This window comes from Danio rerio, chromosome 9 (assembly GCF_049306965.1).
Source record: "Danio rerio strain Tuebingen ecotype United States chromosome 9, GRCz12tu, whole genome shotgun sequence".
NCBI classification, from domain to species: domain Eukaryota; kingdom Metazoa; phylum Chordata; class Actinopteri; order Cypriniformes; family Danionidae; genus Danio; species Danio rerio.
Window position 1 is genome coordinate 2,751,824 of NC_133184.1, and position 21,231 is coordinate 2,773,054.

A 21,231-nucleotide genomic window follows, 5' to 3' on the forward strand; every position below is an offset into this window, starting at 1 on the left:
GAGGTGGGGGGAAACAGAATATTCATCGTTGCGATGCTGTTATCGTAAATAAAATGATTGTTGGACTTTTATAGGGAGGCTTAATGAAGTCATTGTTTTGATTTTTACATCTGGTGCCTGTTCAACTTCTTTTTTGGTGCATCTCAGTGCTGTAAATATTAGAGTTTCTGTCTTGTTTCTAGTGCAAATGTCTAAAAATTCTTAAATCAAGAAGCATTTTCTTGACAAGCTAAAAATGACATTTAGTTTTCAGTAAAAGTCAAAATTAAGTGTTTTTCCCTTTTCAAAAAAAAAAAGTTCATTTTATTATTTTGGGTTTGAAATAAAAATATTTCTCTTACCCCAGTGGTAGATTAAATGAAATGAGAGTTGAATTAACCTTTATTACCATTATTGTTTGTTTAAGGTGGGGTGAAACAGAATATTCATCGATGCGAGGCAGTTATCGTGAACAAAACCATTGTTTGACTTTTAAGAAAGGCTTAATGAAGTCATTGCTTTTATTTTACATCTGGTGCCTGTTCAGCTTGTTTTTTGGTGCATTGTAGTGCTATAAAAAAATCCTTTTAAACAAAGCTAATTTGGTTATTTCGGGTTTGAAATAAGATTATTTCCCTTCCCTCAGTGGAACATTACATGAAATGAGACTAGGATTAACCTTTATTTCTTTTTTTGTTTGTTTGAGGTGGGGGAAACAGAATATTCATGGTTGTGATACTGCTATTGTGAATAAAACCATTGTTTGACTCTTTTAGAAAGGCTTAATAAAGTTGTAGAACACACAATAATAATAAACACTTGTAGAACTTCTTTTTTGGTGCATCTTAGTGTGATAAATTGCTATAAATACTAAATTTTTTGTCTTTTTGCAAGTGCAAATGTTTAAAAATTCTTAAATCAAGAAGCATTTTCTAGACAAGCTAAAAATGACATTTAGTTTTCAGTAAAAAAAAAAAGTCAAAATTAAGTGTTTTTCCTTTTAATTAAAAGCTCATTTTAATATTTCGGGTTTGAAATAAGATGATTTCACTTACCCCAATGGTAGAATAAATAAAATGAAGAAAATGCTTTTTGTTTGTTTAAAACTGGGGGGAACAGAATATTCATTCTTGATGCTGTTGTTGTGAACAAAACCATTGTTTGACTTTTTAGAAAGGCTTAATGAAGTTATTGTTGTTGTTGTTTTTTACATCTAGCACTTGTAGAACTTCTTTTTTTTTGTTGCATCCCAGTGCTATAAATTGCAATAAATGTTATTGTGAATAAAACCATTGTGTCAACTTTTATAGAAAGACAGTGGGAACTGACTTAATGAAGTTTGTTTGTTTTTTTTAACATCTGATACCTGTTAAACTTCTTTTTTTGCATCTCAATGCTATAAATTGCTATAAATACTGTTCTTGCCTAGAGGTTTTGTCTAATATTTTTTACTTCTGGAAAAAAAGTCTTATTTGTTTTATTTCAGCTAGAATGAAAGAACAGAATATTCATTGTTGTGAATAAAACCATTGTTTGACTTTGTTAGAAAGACAGCGGGAACTGACCTAACGAAGTCTTTCCCAGAGCAATAAGGTGCAAGATGTCTAGGAAGTGCTTTGTATCTATTTTCAGACCGGTGCAACAGTAATTTTAATGTTTTGCACCACGTTGTTTAAATAGCAAATCCATTTGCGCCAGTTTGTGGACTCATGGGCATGCTGGTCTGAAAAGCAGATGCATTAAGGCGAATTGTTGGCACGTTTCTATTTTGAGGAACTGAAATTGGTACTGAAACTGTGTTTTCTCACTAGTGAAGCATTCAGTTTTTCCACTTACAAAGTCCGCCATGTAAATAGCAAATGCACCATGACGTGACACAACTGACTCTTAAAGGGAATGGGTGATGAGACTCTGATTGGTTTAATGCGTTATGCTCAAAACACACTCATAACTCATTAAGAGAATAAGCTCAACCCTGTTAGACCATGCGCCGTGGCGCAAAGCATATTTTTCCATCCTTTAAATAGCAAAAGTGGATTCAGACACACTCTTAATGCTTTTGCACCATGCACTTTAGACTTTGCGCCTAGATCATTAAAATAGAGCCCTTTGTGTTTTCACAACTTCGTTTTTTTGCATCTCAGTGCTATAATCGACTATAAATACTGTTCTTACTTTTGTCTTGTTTCTAGTCCAAATGTCTAAAAAAATTTAATCAAAAAGCATTTTCTAGAACAAGTAAAAACTTATGTTTTTTTTTTTACGTAAGTCAAATAAAGTGAGTTTTTTTAAGTGAATATGGGTTATTTCAGGTTTGAAATAAGGTTATTTCTCTTACTCCAATGGCAGATCTTGCTTGTGTTTAAGGAAACGGACTTAGATTAACTTTTATTTTCTTTTTATTTTGTTTGTTTGAGGTGGGAAGAAACAGAATATTCATCGTTGTGATGCTGTTATTGTGAATAAAACTCTTTAGAAAGACAGTGAGAACTGACTTACCAGGCTTACCCTGATGAAGGTAAGTATTTGCCGAAATGCGTAGATGCAGTTTTGAAAAATAGCCACGTCAATAAAGGCTTTTTAGTAGATTTTTTTTCCACATTTTTTGAGTGCCTTGGACTGACTTTCGCTGTTTACATCTACATCAGTGTTTCAAATAACTTTATCAAAATAAAATATAGCTGGGATATTGTTTGATTATCCATTCAGGGTGACATAAATACACTATATACAGTTGAGGTCAGAATTATTAGCCCTACTGTACATTTCTTTCCCCGATTTCTGTTTGACAGAAAGAATATTTTTCAATACATTTCTAAACATGAGAGTCTTAATAACTCATTTTAATCACTGATTTCCTTTATCTTTGTCATGATGACAGTAAATAATATTTGACAAGATATTTTTCCAGACTCTAGTATTCAACTTAGAGTGACATTTAATTGCTTAACTAGGTTAATTAGGCAAGTCAGTGGTTTGTTCTGTAGACAATTGAAAACAAATATAGCTGAAAGAGGCTAATAATATTGACCTTAAAATGATTTTAAACAATTAAAAGCTGCTTTTATTCTAGCTGAAATAAAACACTTTTTCCCAGAAAAAAAATAATATAAGAAATACTGTGAAAATTTCCTTGCACTATTAAACATCCTTTGGGAAATATTTAAAAAGAAAAAAGGAGAGTGAATAATTTTGATGTTACCTGTATACAGTATATCCTTCATCAGTGTCAGTGAGCATTGGGCACCAAACACTCTGTTCCTGGTTTATGGTTTGTCCCTCTTCTGGCAGCTGTTGGTAAATTCTAACCACCGCTGACTGAGAATAACTCGCAAGCCTTGCTATTTCAGATATGCTGTGACCCAGCTGTCTTGCCAAAACAATTTGGCTCATGTCAGCTCATAATTCTTGCCCATTTCTCCAGCATCAAACATGTTGATTACGAGAACTGATTACCTTGAGGAAATTACATACAGAAAGACTTCATGGATTGGCCAGAACTCAAACCAGGGACCTCTTTGTTCTTAGGCATCACTCAAAAAAAAACGTTGTGTTGTCATAACTCAATATTGAAATAATATTTTTCAACTCAGGCTTATTGGAGATATGTGCCCAGGGCTACATTTTTGAGAACCAAGAAACATGTACCCTGGGCTATGTGTGTTTTTGTTTTTACAAATCCACTGCCAAAGCAGCTTAACATAGAAGTTCTAGGCAATTGAAACTCTGTCTGTAGAGTGTTTAGAGATGAAATCAGTGTAGTTCAGTTCATTGTGGTTTCATTTTCACTGCTTAAGGGCCAAACACTGAAGAGCAAATATATCCATGCGCAGCTCCACAAGTCCCAAATCAAGCAAGCCAGCGGCGACAGTGGCAAGAAACAAACTTTACAAATTGACAAAAGTGAAAGAAAATACCTCGAGAGAAACCAGGCTCAGTTGTGCACGACCATTTCTCCTCCGGCCAAACTTTTTGTGGAGAACTGCAGTCTAAGTGTTGGAGGCTGGAGAAAGCTGGACGTCCATCATGGAGAAGCTACTGGTGTGAGAAGGTCACAAGGCGTTCAGGCTGGCCCACAAGATCAATGCGGAGACTTGTTTGTCACTGGATCTTTCAGGAATCAGTCTCATGCTCTCCACTCCTCATGAACACCACAGCATCTGCTCAGGAAACGGCCTGGTCCAGGATTATGGAGACCTCAGGATGATGAAAAACATAAGATGCCGTTCAAATTATAATGTCTTTTGGGAAGTGTTCCCAGCTCCGCTTTCCCTAATTAATGCGGCCTAACAATTCTTAAGAGCAATTGGATTTCAAAAGCATTTTGGGGGTGCACGAGTTGGTGCGAACTGAAGAAGGGGGGTGGGGCTGGTGGGGGTTGGTGCACGTTGGGTATAGTGCACAAACATGCACCAGGTTTTAGGCCGGACTGTACCAAAAAGCTGAGGAGCAGGGGGGGTGTGGACAGAACGATATGGGAGATGGGTCTGAAAAACGGGAGACTCCCAGGAAAAACAGAAGTGTCGGCAGGTATGTGCGAAATTCGTGCTGGGTGGTATGTATTTTTGCAGTTTTTGTTTTTGCGAATCCACGAGAGGACACTTTCTGCATTTTTCCGTATCTCAAATGTCTCTCGCGAGTGCCGTTCTCGCCCGCGATGTTTTCGCGTAAACCCACCAGAGGTCGCTGTTGACAGACTAAATGACTGAATGATTGACTGGGCGACCGGCCGATCAACTAATCCACCCTCCACCTTCCCTAAATCCAACCATTTTTACCGATTGACCTGCCCACCCACTTACTTCCCTAAACCCAATCAACGATTTACAAAAGCCGTCCAGAAAAAGAAAAGCCCCTGATTTTTACCACGTTTTCTGAATTTACCACATCCTCACCCTGTTGTTCACTCGTTCACTTTATTTTTTGGATTCTGTTTTTGTCTTACCTGATATCTGGAAGCGCTCTTCCCCGGAGTCGAACCCGGTCGTCAATATCGTGGTCAACTCCTATCTGCATCTCAAGTCCGCCGACGTACACGACGAGCTAACTGGACGAATTAGTTGCGGTGGGAAAGCCCTCCACACAGAGGTAAGTGGTCGTCCAGTAAGCGCGAAGAGGAGCGGAGCCATACCACCCCGTAGCATTCGCTTAAAAAATGAAATGCAGCCAATACATATCTCAGGCTACATAATTCGCGCTCTCCAGAAACCTCCATGAGACTACGTTTTCAGAATGAGCCTGTGTTGGCTATAGGGGAATTGGGTAAGCTACATTTTCCGTAGTGTGTGTGTGTGTGTGTGTGAATGGGTGTGTATGGGTGTTTCCCAATACTGGGTACTGGGTTGCAGCTGGATAGGCATCTCCTGAGTAAAACATATGCTGGAATAGTTGGCGGTGATTACACTGCATGTGGCAACCTCTGAAATAAAGACTAAGCCGTAGAAAAATGAATGTTCTAGATATTTCAATATTAATATCTATAGGTACAGTTCATGATAGAATCAATCTTTTAATTTCGCTTGATAAGAAGCATCATAAAGTATAGTCTACCTCTATATCATTTCGAATTACCTAGAGAACAACTGGCGCATCTTACCCCATGCACTCTTCCCTACAGTATGTGTGTAATGGAATGGTAATGACTCGACGCTGTGATCACATTCTCTGCAGGAACCTGGAAAAAACACACACAATCGGCAGTCGCGCACACACACACTGCATAAATTGTCATCTTTCTCATATTTACGAGACAAAGTCCGCGCGGCTGATGCAGTGTAGTATAGTATTCCTGGCTTGAAATTGCACTCTCAGATATGGGAAAACAAAACGGCTTCTGTATTACTGTCTCCGTACTTCAGGGCGAGATTGAATAGAAGATGTGTATGATAAAAAACGGAGAGCGAGATGACAGAATATTTTAAATTGTAGTACTTTACATGTTTTGATTGTAGGTCATAGAGAGGGATATTTTGGCTCGCTCCACGGGAACACTGGGAAACCATGCATACTGATTTTCCGTAGCTGATTTCCATCCTGAGAAAACATACACACACACACACACACGCTCGCGTTTCTTTGTGATTTTGGCAATTTATGGTATGATCCCTCCCCTTTTTATTTCTTAGGGGAAGAGGATTTTTAGAAATATGATTGATAGGTTTGAGCTGAGTTTATTTTTTAATCTTTGTTCATCCTGAACGCCTAAAGTTCTGTACGATCACAATTTATATTTTCAAACCCTCGTTATGCTACAGAAAATTGATTGATGTTGTTCTAGGAATATGATTAAGCAATATCAGATTGTGTAAGATTATTGTGATTCATTTCCTTTCAGCTTACTCTGTATTTCAGAGGTCACCACAGCGGTATGAACCGCCAACTATTCTGGCATATGTTTTATGCAGTGGATGTCCTTCCAGATGCAACCTAGTACTGGGAAACACCCATACACACTTATTCACACACACACACTACTTAGCTCATTCAATTCACCTTTAGCGCATGTGTTTAGACTGTGGGGGAAACCAGAGGAAAAGCCACACCAACATGGGGAGAACATGCAAACTCCACACAGAAACGCCAACTGACCCAACCGAGGCTTGAACCAGCGACTTTCTTGCTGTGAGGTGACAGTGCTAACCACTGAGCCACTTAGCCAAGTTGAAAGTTTTGTGGCTTTATTACGATCAGAGACTAAAAAAAATCTTGCTGCCTTAATTTTTTTTGTTCAAATTATTCTTAGAATCAAATTGTTTTTTCTAGTCATCTCAACTTACATTAGCCAAACCGACTAAAAATATTAAGTATTTAAATATTTTATATATTAAATATTAAACTTGAAAAAAAATGATTGAAACACAGTTAACTTATTAAAATAACTAAAAGTGGCATAAAAGCTTTTGTTGTAATGGCTTTTGTAATATTATTTTTTACACTGTAAGACCAGCAATGTATTTAAAAACTTTATTTTAGCTGTAATAACTAGTTTTTAATAAGTTTCATGCCCATAAAACATGCTCATCAACACTTATTTTTCTTCAGTAACAAGTACTAATTTTAGCAACATTGTGAAAACGTACCCCCTGTATACTTTTCTGGAGAGCGCGAAATATGTAGCCAGAGTATGACAGAAACAAAAACAGTTGATGGAGTACACACTAACCTGAGCATCATTCAGACACAAGATGGCGCTAAACAGTTAAAAATTCAAAGCTGACACTAACGAAAACAGCTGATGGAGTATATACTAACCTGAGCATTATTCAGTCACAAGATGGAGACAAACAGTCAGAAAACACAAAGTTGACAGAAACAAAAACAGCTGGAGTACACACCTACCTGCGCATTGTTCGGACACAAGATGGCACCAAACAGACAAAAAACACAACACTGACAGAAACGACTGAATGTATCATACACCAACCTGTGCATTACTCAGTCACAAGAAGGCGCCAAGCAGTTATAAAAAACGCAACGCTGACAGAAATGAAAACAGCTGATGGAGTATACACTAACCTGCACATTATTCAGACACAAAATGGCGCCAAACAGTCAAAAAACGCAACACTAACAGAAACGAAACTGGCTGGGAGGAGTATACACTAACCTGCGCATTATTAAGTCACAAGATGGCGCCAAACAGTCAAAAACGCAAAGCTGACGGAAACGAAACTGACTGAGTATACTCTAACCTGTGCATTATTCAGTCACAAGATGACGCCTAACAGTCAGAAAAAGCAACGCTAACAGAAACAAAACTGGCTGAATGGATTATATGCTAACCTGTGCATTATTAAGTCACAAGAGGGCGCCAAACTGTCAAAAACACAAAGCTGACAGAATCAAATCTGGCTGAATGGATTATACACTAATCTGTGCTTTATACAGTCACAAGATGGCGCCAAACAGTCCAAGAACGCAACACTGACAGATACGAAAACAGCTGAATGGATTATACACTAACCTGAGCATTATTTAATCACACGATGGCGTCAAACAGTCAAAAAATGCACCGCTGACATAAACGAAACTGGATGAATGATGCGTAGACTAACCTACATATTATTTATTTACAGGCACCAAACAGTCAAAAACATGACAGACAAGCAGAACCATATGAATGTGGATGTGAGATTATGGATGGGAATATATTCACTAACGTTCAAGGTGTTTCAAAAGTTCCCGGATGAGCCTGTGTTATTTAGCGGTTGTTATCTGGGAATAACATACTTTAGATTGTGTCAACGGACCAATCAGAATCGAGTATTCCAAACAGCCGTGTAATAACTACTGTTAGCTAATACACCCTTGTTGTAAACCATTTTTTGCAGTGTGGCAGAAAGAAAGAGATGCCGACAGGAACATTTTTGGCCTCTTTGGACCGACCTCTTTGCTGTATTTTTTATTTTTTTATTTTTTTTGCAGCGGCCACTGAGGTTTCTCCCATTAAGAAGTTCACAGGGAGATAAGTAGAGGTTGGGTTTCGTCTCTCACTCCCAGGGTTGAGTTCTGCTTGCGCTGGCCAAAGCTGAAACCCATTATTGAGGCCTGTTTGTCAGACCCAAATGAGCCAGGAACGACAAGTTGTTTTCTGTGGCTTGGCTACAATGTTTTGTTTTGCATACAGTGACACTAACATTTCTGGAACAATAATAAAGTTATTTCCAAGGGCCCGCATATGTAGTTCATAATAATAAACTGCTCTCCGCATGTCATTGCGCAAAGATGTCTGGAATGTGAGGCCAATAACGAAAAACTCGATTGACTTTGGTGGATAAAATACAGATCAGAGAGACTTCAGTTGTGTTCTCCGTTTCTGGGCTGCTTTCATTCGATTTTAATTGTAACAGATTTGTGAAGAGGAAGGATTAGAAGAAATCAAAGAGCGATTAGTGGCTGGTTTTTTTTTGGTGTCTGCGCTACAAATGTTGTCATAGTCATCCATCAGCTGGTGCCACTCCGCCCGGAGGCAAAAACCACAATGGCACCACACCAAGCAAGACAGACAGAATAAAAGACTGCACCCATGAAAGGCCAAATCCTGCCGCTATAAATCATACCAGTATAGTGCTAACCCCAAAAACATTCAGGAAAAACACAAAACAATCTCCTACATTAAATGGAGAGGAATAAACACATAAATTAACGTGACAATTTCAAGAGGAAACAATACCTATGGTTGACGCCAATCTGGAAAACACATTTGATTATATAATATAGATGATGGCGAATGTAAATGTCCTACCAAAAATGCTTTTTTTACTTAGATTAGTTTTAATCTTGCGTCAAGTCTGAATATAAACAATTCTGAAATCTACAATTTTCTAAACAAGTTATAAATATTGTTTTGTTTTCAGAAATGAGCCAAAATTAAGTAATTTTTTCCCATAAAACAAGATAAATGATCTTGAGGAACATTTTACAGTAACTTACTGTGAATTTTGGTTGCCGTTTAGGCTGTAAATTTACAAGTGCTCTGTGAATAAATTATTATAAATGTGCAGTATATTATCAGAACAGTTGTATAAATTAATTTTCAGTGTACTTATAAATAACTTTAATTTACTGTAAAATTTACAGTACATTTATTATGTAGTTACTAACTGCAAAAATAAAGCACAATTGTAATTGTTAATTTACAGTGCTCTTCTAAATTTACAGTCTAACAGGCCACCCAAATAGCCAGTAAGTTACTGTAAATTGTACAGTACTTTTTATGTAGTTTAATTGTAAAATGCTGTACAGTTTAATAATTATTTTTCAGTGCTTTTGTAAATTTATAGTCTAATTGGCTACCAAAATATCTTGTAAGTTACTGTAAGTTTTACTGTACATTTTTAGTTTTAAACTAATTAACCATAAAAATACGGCACAGTTAATTTACAGTGCTCTTGTAAATTTACAATCTAACAGGCAACCAAAATTGCCAATAGGTTACTATAAATTTTACAGTAGATTTTAGTGTGTGGTTAACCTAATTAACTGTAAAAGTACTGCATTTGTATTTATTAATTTACAGTGCTCTTGTAAATGTACAGTCTAACAGTCTAATTAATTACTGTAAAATATACAGTACATTTTGTGTGTATTTAACCCAATTACGTGTATAAATATAGTAAAGTTGCAATCATTGTTTCAGTGTTCTTGTAAATTTACAGTTTAACAGGCAACTAGAATTGGCAGTAAATTACTGTAGATTTAACAGTACTTTTTTGTAGTTAACATAATTAACTGTAAAAATACTGTAAAGTTGTCATTGTTATTTTTCCAGTGCTCTTGTAAATTTAGTCTAACAGGCAACCAAAATTGCCAGTACGTTATTGTAAATTTTACACTACATCTTAGTGTGTTGTTAACATAATTAACTGTAAAAATGCACCAATTATAATTATTAATACCAGTGCTCTTGTAAATTTAGTCTAACAAGCAAACTAAATTGTCAGTAATTTACTGTAAGATTTACAGTACTTTTTGTGTGTAGTTAACCTAATTTTCTTTACAATACTGCACAATCATAGCTATTAATTTAGTGTTCTTGTAAATTTACAATTTAACAGGCAACCAAAATTGCCAATAAGTTACTGTAAATTTTATAGTAGATTTTAGTGTGTAGTTAACTTAATTAACTGTAAAAATGCAGCATTTGTACTTATCAATTTACAGTGCTCTTGTAAATGTACAGTCTAACTAATTACTGTAAAATATACAGTGCAATTTGTGTGTGTAATTAATCTAATTACCTGTAAAATACTGTACAGTTGTAATTATTGTTTCAGTGCTCTTGTAAATTTAGACTAAAAGGCAAAAAATATTCTAGTAAGTTACCGTAAATTATACAGTACACTTTTAGTGTGTAGTTAACTGTAAAAATACTGCATTTGTAATTAATAATTTACAGTGCTCTAACAGGCAGACAAAATTGTAAGTTACTGTAAATTTTACAGTACTTTGTGTAGTTAACTTAATTAACTGTAAAAAAAAAAATTCTGCACAGTTGTCATTTTAAATTTAAAGTGCTCTTGTACATTTAGTCCAACAGGCAAACACAATTGCTGGTATGTTAGTTTAAATTGTATAGTAGATTTTAGTGTGTAGTTAACTTAATTAACTGTGAAAATGCTGTGTTTGTCATTTTTAATTTACAGTGCTCTTTGTTAATGTACAGTCTAACTGTCATCATATTTACCACTCAGTTACTGTAAATCTACATTACGTTTTTAGTTTTAAGCTAATTACCTATAAAAATACTTTACAGTTGTAATTATTGTTTCAGTGCTCTTGTGAATTTAGACTAAACGGCAAAAAAAAGTTGCTAGTAAGTTACCGTAAATTATACAGAACACTTTTAGTGTGTAGTTAACTGTAAAAATACTGCGTTTGTAATTAATAATTCCGTTGCCAGTATGCTCTTTGTAAATTTACAGTCTTGTAAATTTACAATCAAAATTGGCAGTGAGTTACTGTAAATTGTACAGTACATTTTTAGTTTTAAACTAATTAACTGTACAAATACATTACAGTTGTAATTACTGTATTTTTTCAGTGCTCTTGTAAATATACATTCTAACAGGCAATCAAAATTACTGTAAGTTATTGTAAATTGAACAGTATTTTTTTATGTATAGTTACCCTAATTCACTGTTTTAGTTATTAAATTTGACAGTGATTTGTTTGTAAATTAAACTTAATTCACCTTAAAAGTTCACTTTTATACCTTGTAAGTTATTATAAGCAACCCTGTGCAGAGACTGTCAAAGGGGCATGTGCAGGATAAAAATTTTTTTTGGGGGGGGGTGGCGATGTCGCGCGCGAAATGAAGGGGGGGGGGGGGGATTGGATGTTACGAGCGCACTGAATGGCAGGGGGATTGTGTCGCTGGGGCACTTCAAATCATTTTGGAAGGGCTCTTTCTATCCAAAACTAAAAAGGGCATGTGCACTGCACAGGGTGAGCCCTATGTGTGCACGTGCCTGATTATGCGCTTGTTAAGTGGTGACGTATGTAATACTGTTTCCATTCATTTGAGTTGAGAAATCACTCGTTCATGATCACTTTTTATTCATATCACACATTAAAGTTAATTTTATATAAAGTCATAGTGTACACAACAATCTCTGGGCTTGCTGCATAACAAATACCAACATTTTTACAATTTGTAAAAAAAAGAATCACTTTCTAGCAATTGGATATTAAGCATTGACATATATATTGCGATCGTGATTTTCGAAAGTATTAAATCGCTCTGTAAACGTTTATTATTACCATTTCATGAGTCTCCCCATACAGTTGAATAGAGTGCTTGGACCCGTAAGCCGCTTCACGTGACGTCACACTTAACAAGCGGACACATTTGTACATATTAGGCTTAAATATGTATTTTTAAGTATTATATGTGTATGTATATGTATATGTGGTTTGATAGAAACAAAAAAGCCCCAGTGACATATTTATTTCTCACATTAGCTCAACAAACTTCTCATTTGCTGCTTTTAATTCTTAAATTTCTATCAAATAAACCCTTGTATGACCAAACATGAATAATTAATAAGGGTGTCACGATTTCCATTTTAAATCGATCGAAATTTATGCTCAATTTCGATTATCGAATCAAAAAATAGAATCGTCGATGCTGCCACGCCCCCATGTCACGTCAGCTTGGCTTGCCGAGCGGGAAAAAAACACACTTGTTGAACTAACGGCAGACGCAGGAGACCCGTCGACAGAGCTTTAACCCATTTTGGATTTCCAGTGAGTTATGTTGACAACGTTCGTGTTGTCGACAAAAAAAAACAACACAGTTTTGCAAGCTCTGGTATGTACGGATTCGTCCGATAGACAACACCTGCATCGCGATCCTCCGCCCCGCCCCCATTGCAAATCCGCTCGCGAAAAGTACACACTCAGGCCCTGTTTACACTGTCTTTGTTTTTAAATGGCATTTTACAACGACAACGATTTGACATCCACAGCGGCGTGTAGCATTTCTGAGCAACCTCTTTCCTCACTACCGAAAACGAAAACAGAAAACGCACATCACATGACCACAGACGCACACACAGCCATGCGCTCGAGTCAGCAGGTCCAGGCAGTCAGAGGACTGCTTCAATCTTTTCACTTGTACTTAGTCATTTTAGCGAACACCTCAGATACTGTTGGCTGGTTCCTGTTGGTTGAGCGTCTTTTTTACCGACGCCATTATAACGACACGGATCACTGCCTATTCACGAGTCCCGCAGAAAAAGTGATTGACAGGTGGTAGTTATGTGTGTATCTTGCCTTTATTCATTTACTGTATGATTTGTTTATGGGTAAAACAAAGACCATGCAGGTCAGGTAGTTTAAACGGTAGGCTACAAATAATTAATTGGTCATTAATTAATTAATTATTCATAATCGAAAATCGAATCGAACCGTGACTTTTGAATCAAAAATGTAATCGAATCGAGGATTTGGAGGATCATGACACCCTTAATAATTAACGCACAATAACTTATTATTAAATATATTTATTACATTGCTATATCATAAATGGAGTCTAAGTATGATTGCCAATCTGAGTTGGGTAAAAATAAAAAGTAAGATATTACAATATCAATCTGCTGTCGATGCTGTTATCCAAATGAACTATAAAAACCAATACACTATTTCGAAAGACTGCACATTGTCTTTTGTACATCATGCCAATGTATAATATAGCTGAATTATAATAAGCCAGTATATGCACTACACATTTCCCCATGATTTCCTGCATTTCAGCTCATCAACTATAGACCACTTTATCCTAAAGAAACCAGCAGCTCCGTTTGCAGATGTATTGTACAGAAGTTAGAGCTGGATGAATGCGGGGTAATTCGCGTGAATGCTTCCTCCTTCATAACTACATCTACAGGCGCTGTTTTCTTTTTTTTTCTTTCCTTCACAGGCAGGCAGACGTTTAGAGGAAAGGCTTGAAAAGAGCAACATTTTACCCTAATGGACATATTTTTCTTCAAACATGAGCCTAAGTTGCAGTCGCAGTAAAGTCTCTGTCTGTGTCCGAATGGAGGTGCCTTCTCTCGTGTGTCATTGAGACACATTTGATATTCCGGCCGCAGTCTTTCCTGTGGTGCCATTTTGAAGCTTCCCCATTGAGGATCCATTTACGCAGGCCACCGGGAGCCTCCAGCCGGGCAGACTCACTCCACGTGGTCCCTTCCACCGCCGATCGGCCACAGCGAGTGGCTCCGCCAATATGTTAATACGACGCTTTCAGAAACAACTCATATTCACGCGGTAAGCAGGCCCGGCTATTTTCACCCCAGCAGATGAAGAGCACGTCCTCACCTATGTGCTTTACAAAATACCGGAAAATGACTGATTTTCCTCCCGCCACAACTAAACATGCAGATTTCTGAAAAGGTCATGAATAACAGGATTTATAGCCTACGCCTCGCTTTGAAGTTGTGAAATGTTTTAATGCGCGCACAAAAGTGCTAACGTTCAAAATCCAGCTTCTTGTTAACACGTCTCCGCAAATTTGACATCTGTCACTTTTTGGACACTTAAAACATAAATAAATACAGAATATATAAATATAAATGAGGTTCTGTTCCACATCAAAAAATAATAACCCCAGAAAATAAGCATTTACCATGTTTTGTTGTAGGACATAATTTATATTAAAAAAAATCTGTCATTTTATCTTGTTTCACCTTGTTTTACCTTGTTAATCAGTTATTGTTACCTTGTTTTACCTTGTTAATCAGTTATTTCACCTCATTTCACCTTGTTTTACCTTGTTTATCATTTATTTTTACCTTGTTTTACCTTGTTAATCATTTATTTTACCTTGTTTTACCTTGTAATCAATTATTGTTACCTCGTTTTACCTTGTTAATCAGTTATTTTGTTTAACCTTGTTTTACTTTGTTAATCAGTTAATTTACCTTTGTTTTACTTTGTTAATCGGTTATTTTACATAGTTTTACCTTGTTAATCAATTATTTTACCTTGTTTTACCTTGCAATCAGTTATTGTTACCACGTTTTACCTTGTTAATTAGTTATTTTACATAGTTTTACCTTGTTAATCAATTGTTTTACCTTGTTTTACCTTGCAATCAGTTATTGTTACCATGTTTTACCTTGTTAATCAGTTATTTGACCTTGTTTTACTTTGTTAATCAGTTTTTTTACCTTGTTTTATTTGTTTTACCTTGTTAATCAGTTATTTTACCTTGTTTAACTTTGTTAATCAGTTATTTTGCCTTGTTTAACCTTGTTTACCTTGTTAATCAGTTGTTTTACCTTGTTAATCAATTGTTTTACCTTGTTTCACCCTGTTTTACTTTGTTAATCAGTTATTTTTACTTTGTTAATCTGTTTTTTCACCTTGTTTCACCTTGTTAATCAATTATTTTACTTTGTTTCTCCTTGCTTTACCTTGTTAATCAGTTATTTGTACCTTGTTTTACCTTGTTAATCAGTTTTTTTACCTTGTTTTATTTGTTTTACCTTGTTAATCAGTTATTTTACCTTGTTTAACTTTGTTAATCAGTTATTTTGCCTTGTTTAACCTTGTTTACCTTGTTAATCAGTTGTTTTACCTTGTTAATCAATTGTTTTACCTTGTTTCACCCTGTTTTACTTTGTTAATCAGTTATTTTTACTTTGTTAATCTGTTATTTCACCTTGTTTCACCTTGTTAATTAATTATTTTACCTAGTTTCTCCTTGTTTTACCTTGTTAATCAGTTATTTGTACCTTGTTTTACCTTGTTAATCAGTTATTTTGTTTAACCTTGTTTTACTTTGTTAATCAGTTATTTTACCTTGTTTTAATTTGTTTTCCTTGTTAATTAGTTATTTCTTAACTTGTTTTACCTTGTTAATCAGTTATTTTACCTTGTTTTACCTTGTTAATCAGTTATTTTACCTTGTTTTACCTTGTTAATCAGTCATTTTTACATTGCTTTACCTTGTTAATCAGTCATTTTTACATTGTTTTACCTTGTTAATCAGAGTCTCCCAGAGATGGGTTGCGGCTGGAAGGGCATCCACTGTGTAAAAACATGCTGGATAAGTTGGCGGTGACCCGTGGCAACCCTGAATTAATAAATGACTAAGCCAGAATGAAAATGAATGAATGAATGAATGAATGAATGAATGAATGAATGAATGAATGAATAAATGAATCTTCCAATGCTCAGGAAGGCAGTGTCTCACACAACTGGGCTGCTAGGGTTTGGAAAGAAATCTCAGTTTAAAAACCCAAAGAATATATCTTCTTAGTATATACTTATAATCGTTAATTTGGAACTAGATTATCTAAATTTTTATTTCCACACGTAGTTGAACATGGTCATGGCATGTTCTTATCCAATAAGATCATTAACCAAACTATGCAATTAATGATGCATACAAGATCAATGTGTATGAAGTTCATTGCTGAGTCTCCACTTGATTTGCCGTGTAGCAAAGCCAAACCAACAATCCCATCATTCCCATATTGTTTGGGCTCAAATCAGTTTATAACAGGCAGTCAAACTCAAAACATTGCTTGCAAACTAGACTGTAAAATATTATAACATTCAGGGCAAGTCTTTTCAAGTGAAGACTTACAGAATAGTTAAAGGAATGGTTTACTTTAAAAAATTCTCATCCTCCATTTGTTCAAAACCTGTTAGAGTTTCTTTCGTCTGTTGAACACAAAGGAAGATATACTATACGTAGTTCATTTATAGCAGAGATGACCAAACTAGGGCCCGTGGGCGAAAGCGGGCCAATTGGTAGCTTTGATGCCCACCATGCCATCTGAGAAGAGAGGGAGAATGATGGGGATGCTTAAGAGACTGTCATTTCTAATTTACTGTAACACTTTGTTTGTTTTATTGTTAAGCTACAAAAAAAAAAAAAAACTAACTGAATTGAAATGTTTCAATTAAATGTTTTTAAACGAATCAGGTTTTTCTTTAATGTACGTCCTGTCAGCTGACGGATAGAAAACGATGCAGTGAGCAAATGAAGGCAAAGGCAGATTCTGCTTGACTAGTGTATTCAGCATTGAATTCCACTGTTAGATATGTTGTTATTGTAGTAAGTTATACTGCATTAGTTAATATGATTTAAAGTGATGCTTTCTATTTATTGTAAAATGTTGTGGGGAAAAAAATGGGAAATTAACTACGCCAACTTTAATGTAATATAGTTTGGATTGTTTGCCTTCAGCCCACAGCTCTCAATGATATTTGGTTTTTGGCCGTTCATGCGAAAAAGTTTGGGCACCCATGATTTATAACCTACAATTATCTTTTAAAGTCTGCATGAATCGGAAGATGCAACCCTTTTTATTTCGTATTTGGATGATGTTCCTAGAGAAACGGAAAATTAAATGAGAAAGCGTGGACGTGGCTTGTTTATAGTAGGCATTTCATTTGGAAATATTTAGAAAAGGGTTTGGGGAGTGTTATTACAGCGTAAACAGACTCCTCCTGCTCACTATTTCTGTTTGCTGTCATAGCACTGACAGTTGGAGGGGGCGTGGTTAAGTATGTTAGCCCCGCCCAATACCTCAGACAGATCTAGGGCCCTATCATACACCCGGCGCAATGTGGCGCAAGGCGTGACGCAATTGTTGTTTGCTAGTTTCAGCTCGGCGCAAGATTCGTTTTGACGTTTTCCGCCACGCTGTTTAAATAGCAAATGCATTTGCGCTCATATGTGCGCCCATAGGCGTTCTGGTCTAAAAAGGAGGCATGTTGAGGTGTATTGCTGGCACGTTGCTATTTTGAGAAACTATTTTTAATAGACCAGAACAAAGCCGGTGTATAGTCCAGCGCAGAGCACGTTAGTTTTGCGCCTCACTTACACACTGCCTAATACACACAAGATGTAGAGCAATACGCAAATATCTTTACATTATGAAAAAGAATTTAAATATTAAGCATATATATATAGGATATAATAAGGATATATAGAATATAAATATAAAGGATTAAAATATTACAAAACATATTATTTTCTAGCCTACATAAATATAAAAAGCACTGCCTTCATGCCTTCTTCATCTCCGGAGGCTTTTTCAGTTCATTCATAACAATTTGCTTTTGTATAATGTTATTATTATTAGCAGTATTATTTATTATATCCATATTTATATTTGTTTTATTAAAAACAAGCTTAGATTTGTCCACCTGTCAGGTTTTAGACCGTATGGAGCACAGCATGTGTTTTAGGATATAACTCAGGTTTTTGAGCACACTTCATTATTATTGTTCATTTATTCTTTTGCTGGAAATTACAACTGAATTTAGAAATAGTTTTGAAACAAATCTTTGCGCTTAACAAACGAAATTAACTATTTATAGGTTAATTGATGTCTGTGCGTATAAGGTTTTCCTATTAACGAGAGTGAAAGTAAAAGTTAATAATTATATTAACTTTAATATAATTGATAATTATAATTTAATAATGCTCAGTTTGTACACTTACACTTACTTTACGTCATGTAAAAAGCAAATGCACCATGGCGCGACGCTACTGACTTTAAAGGGAATGGGAGATGAGACTCTGATTGGTTTATTCTCAAAACACACCTATAACTCATTAAGAAAATAAGCTCAACCCTTTTAGACCATGCGCCACGGCGGAAAGCGGATTTATCCGTCCTTATATTAGCAAAAGTGGATTCTGACATGCCCTGAATGCATTTGCGCCCTGCGCTCTGCGCATGAACCGTCAAAAAAGAGCCCTTAATCTGAGAATTTACCTAAAAACAAACAGAAAGTGCATTTTCAGATTTCAATTGTAGATTACAAGGGCAAACTACTGTTTCTTTCCTAGTGACATGCACAGATGAAATGTTCACCACAAAACTAGCAATATGAGCTAACAAAATAAGTGTAGTTAGTTTTGATTTAATGTGTACTTTAAATTCTGCAGCGTGTATTAAGACTTCATAATGGGTCATATTTTGTTTTCCCAATTCACCTACACCCCATGTCTTAGGACTGTGCCTGAACATATGTTTCTAACCTATTATTATTATTAACCACTGAGCCACTGTGCCGCCCTTTATAATAGTTGTGTCCAAGTATAACCAAACAAACACCCATTCCCATGCCATCCGGAACCAAGTCAATCAATACACACATACTCAACGCTCTGTGTTCCAGCTTGTTTCGACAATCAAGACTGTGTTGCCGGGTTTGCAAGCCAATTTGTCCCCTTGCCATGAAATCACATTCACACACACACACATACATCAGCTGAAATCTCAAAGCAATTAACTTATTGTGTAGTACTTCAATCTAAAGATGTGAGATAAGATACCGGGGCGTACCATTGTACAACAGCTGCGTTTCGATGCCTTTCCATTTGAGTGTGGGTGTCTTTGTGCGCCAGATTGCGGATAAGCCGGCGCAAGGTAAGGTAGGAGAGCGAGAGCCGCAGATGTGGGCCTTTCTAAAGGCTCCGTCTTGCCAGCCTGTGTTTACCTGACACTCAGATTGACAGCGGAGTGATTGGAAATATCCCCCACTCACTGGTGCGAGCCCCTGAGTGCAAGGAAAGTGCTTTTGTAGTCTGGCTGTAATGGGCCAAGTTTGAATTGAAGGTTGAAGGAAAACGCTGCTCTCTGGTCACTCTCGGGGAGGAGCTGACACAGTGGAAACGACGCAGCGAACAGAGTCTTAGATCGGGAACGCAGCTGAGAGTGCAGAATGTCTCGGGGCTGTTATCTCAATGCAATCGGGCTAATCTTTTAGCGTTTATAAAAGCAACACCACTGCCGCGAACAAACTTCACAGACTCTTTTTGCTCCTTGTGGACGTGTAGGACGATACAAAGTGGGATTTTTTTTTCTGTCTTCTCTTCTGTGCGATCTCCTTCCACCCAGTTTTTCCCGCTCTCTGGTGAATAACAAAACAATCTGCTGAATTTGCCCCCCAGACAGTCTAATTTCCTGAGTTAATTTCCTCAAACTCCCTCGACGCACTGTGAATCAGGGAGGCATAGGTGCACGAGTTGTCTACTTTTGGGAAAAAACTATTATGCCTTGTTTTTCCATTATCAGGAGTATAGGGCTGCTCAATATATCAGTATTGCAATGAGATCGTTCACAATATTAATAATCTGGTTTATAATTTATCATTTGCATGTGTTTTTTATTGTTGATTATTCATTCATTCATTTTCTTGTCGGCTTAGTCCTTTTATTAATCCGGGTCACCACAGCGGAATGAACCACCAATTTATCCAGCAAGTTTTTACGCAGCGGATGCCCTTCCAGCCGCAACCCATCTCTGGGAAACATCCACACACACATTCACACACTACGGACAATTTAGCCTACCCAATTCACCTGTACCATATGTCTTTGGACTGTGGGAGGAAACCCACGCGAAGGCAGGGAGAACATGCAAACTCCTCACAGAAACACCAACTGAGCCGAGGTTCGAACCAGCGACCTTCTTGCGGTGAGGCGACAGCACTACCTACTGCGCCACTGCATCGCCTATTGTTAATTATGATTTATTTTATTTATTTAAAGTGCATCCGGAAAGTATTCATAGCGTTTCACTTTTTCCACATTTTTTTTTATGTTACAGCCTTATTCCAATATGGATTTAATTAATTTATTTTTTCAACATTGTACACACAATACTCCATAATGACAATGTGAATGAACAGTTTTAGAAATTGTTGCAAACTTATTAAAAATAAGAAACCTGAAAAATCACATGTACATCAGTATTCACAGCCTTCGCTGTGCACTCTAAATTGAAAAGACACCTGTCTATATAAGGTATAAGCTTTTGTATAATGTTATTATTATTAGCAGTATTATTTATTATATCCATATTTATATTTGTTTTATTGAAAACAAGCTTATATTTGTCCACCTGTCAGGTTTTAGACCATAAGGGGCACAGCATGTGTTTTAGGATATAACTCAGGTTTTTGAGCACACTTCATTATTATTGTTCATTTATTCGTTTGCTGGAAATTAGAACTGAATTTAGAAATAGTTTTGAAACAAATCTTTGCGCTTAACAAACAAAATTAACTATTTATAGGTTAATTGATGTCTGTGTGTATAAGGTTTTCCTATTAACGAGAGTGAAAGTAAAAGTTAATAATTATATTAACTTTAATATAATTAATAATTATAATTTAATAATGCTCAGTTTGTACACTTACACTTACTTTACATCATGTAAATAGCAAATGCACCATGGGGCGATGCAACTGGCTCTTAAAGGGAATGGGAGATGAGAC

The 21,231-nt window shown here is 36.2% G+C and overlaps 1 long non-coding RNA gene across 1 annotated transcript in view; it reads right to left on the reverse strand.

The window, feature by feature from the left end:
• The window catches only part of LOC141376046 (uncharacterized), a 129,462-nt gene continuing 108,231 nt past the window's right edge, over positions 1 to 21,231 (reverse strand). The window contains exon 4 of the long non-coding RNA XR_012385119.1: positions 1 to 4,176. This is a non-coding gene — a long non-coding RNA (uncharacterized lncRNA). The remainder of the gene's footprint in view (positions 4,177 to 21,231) is intronic.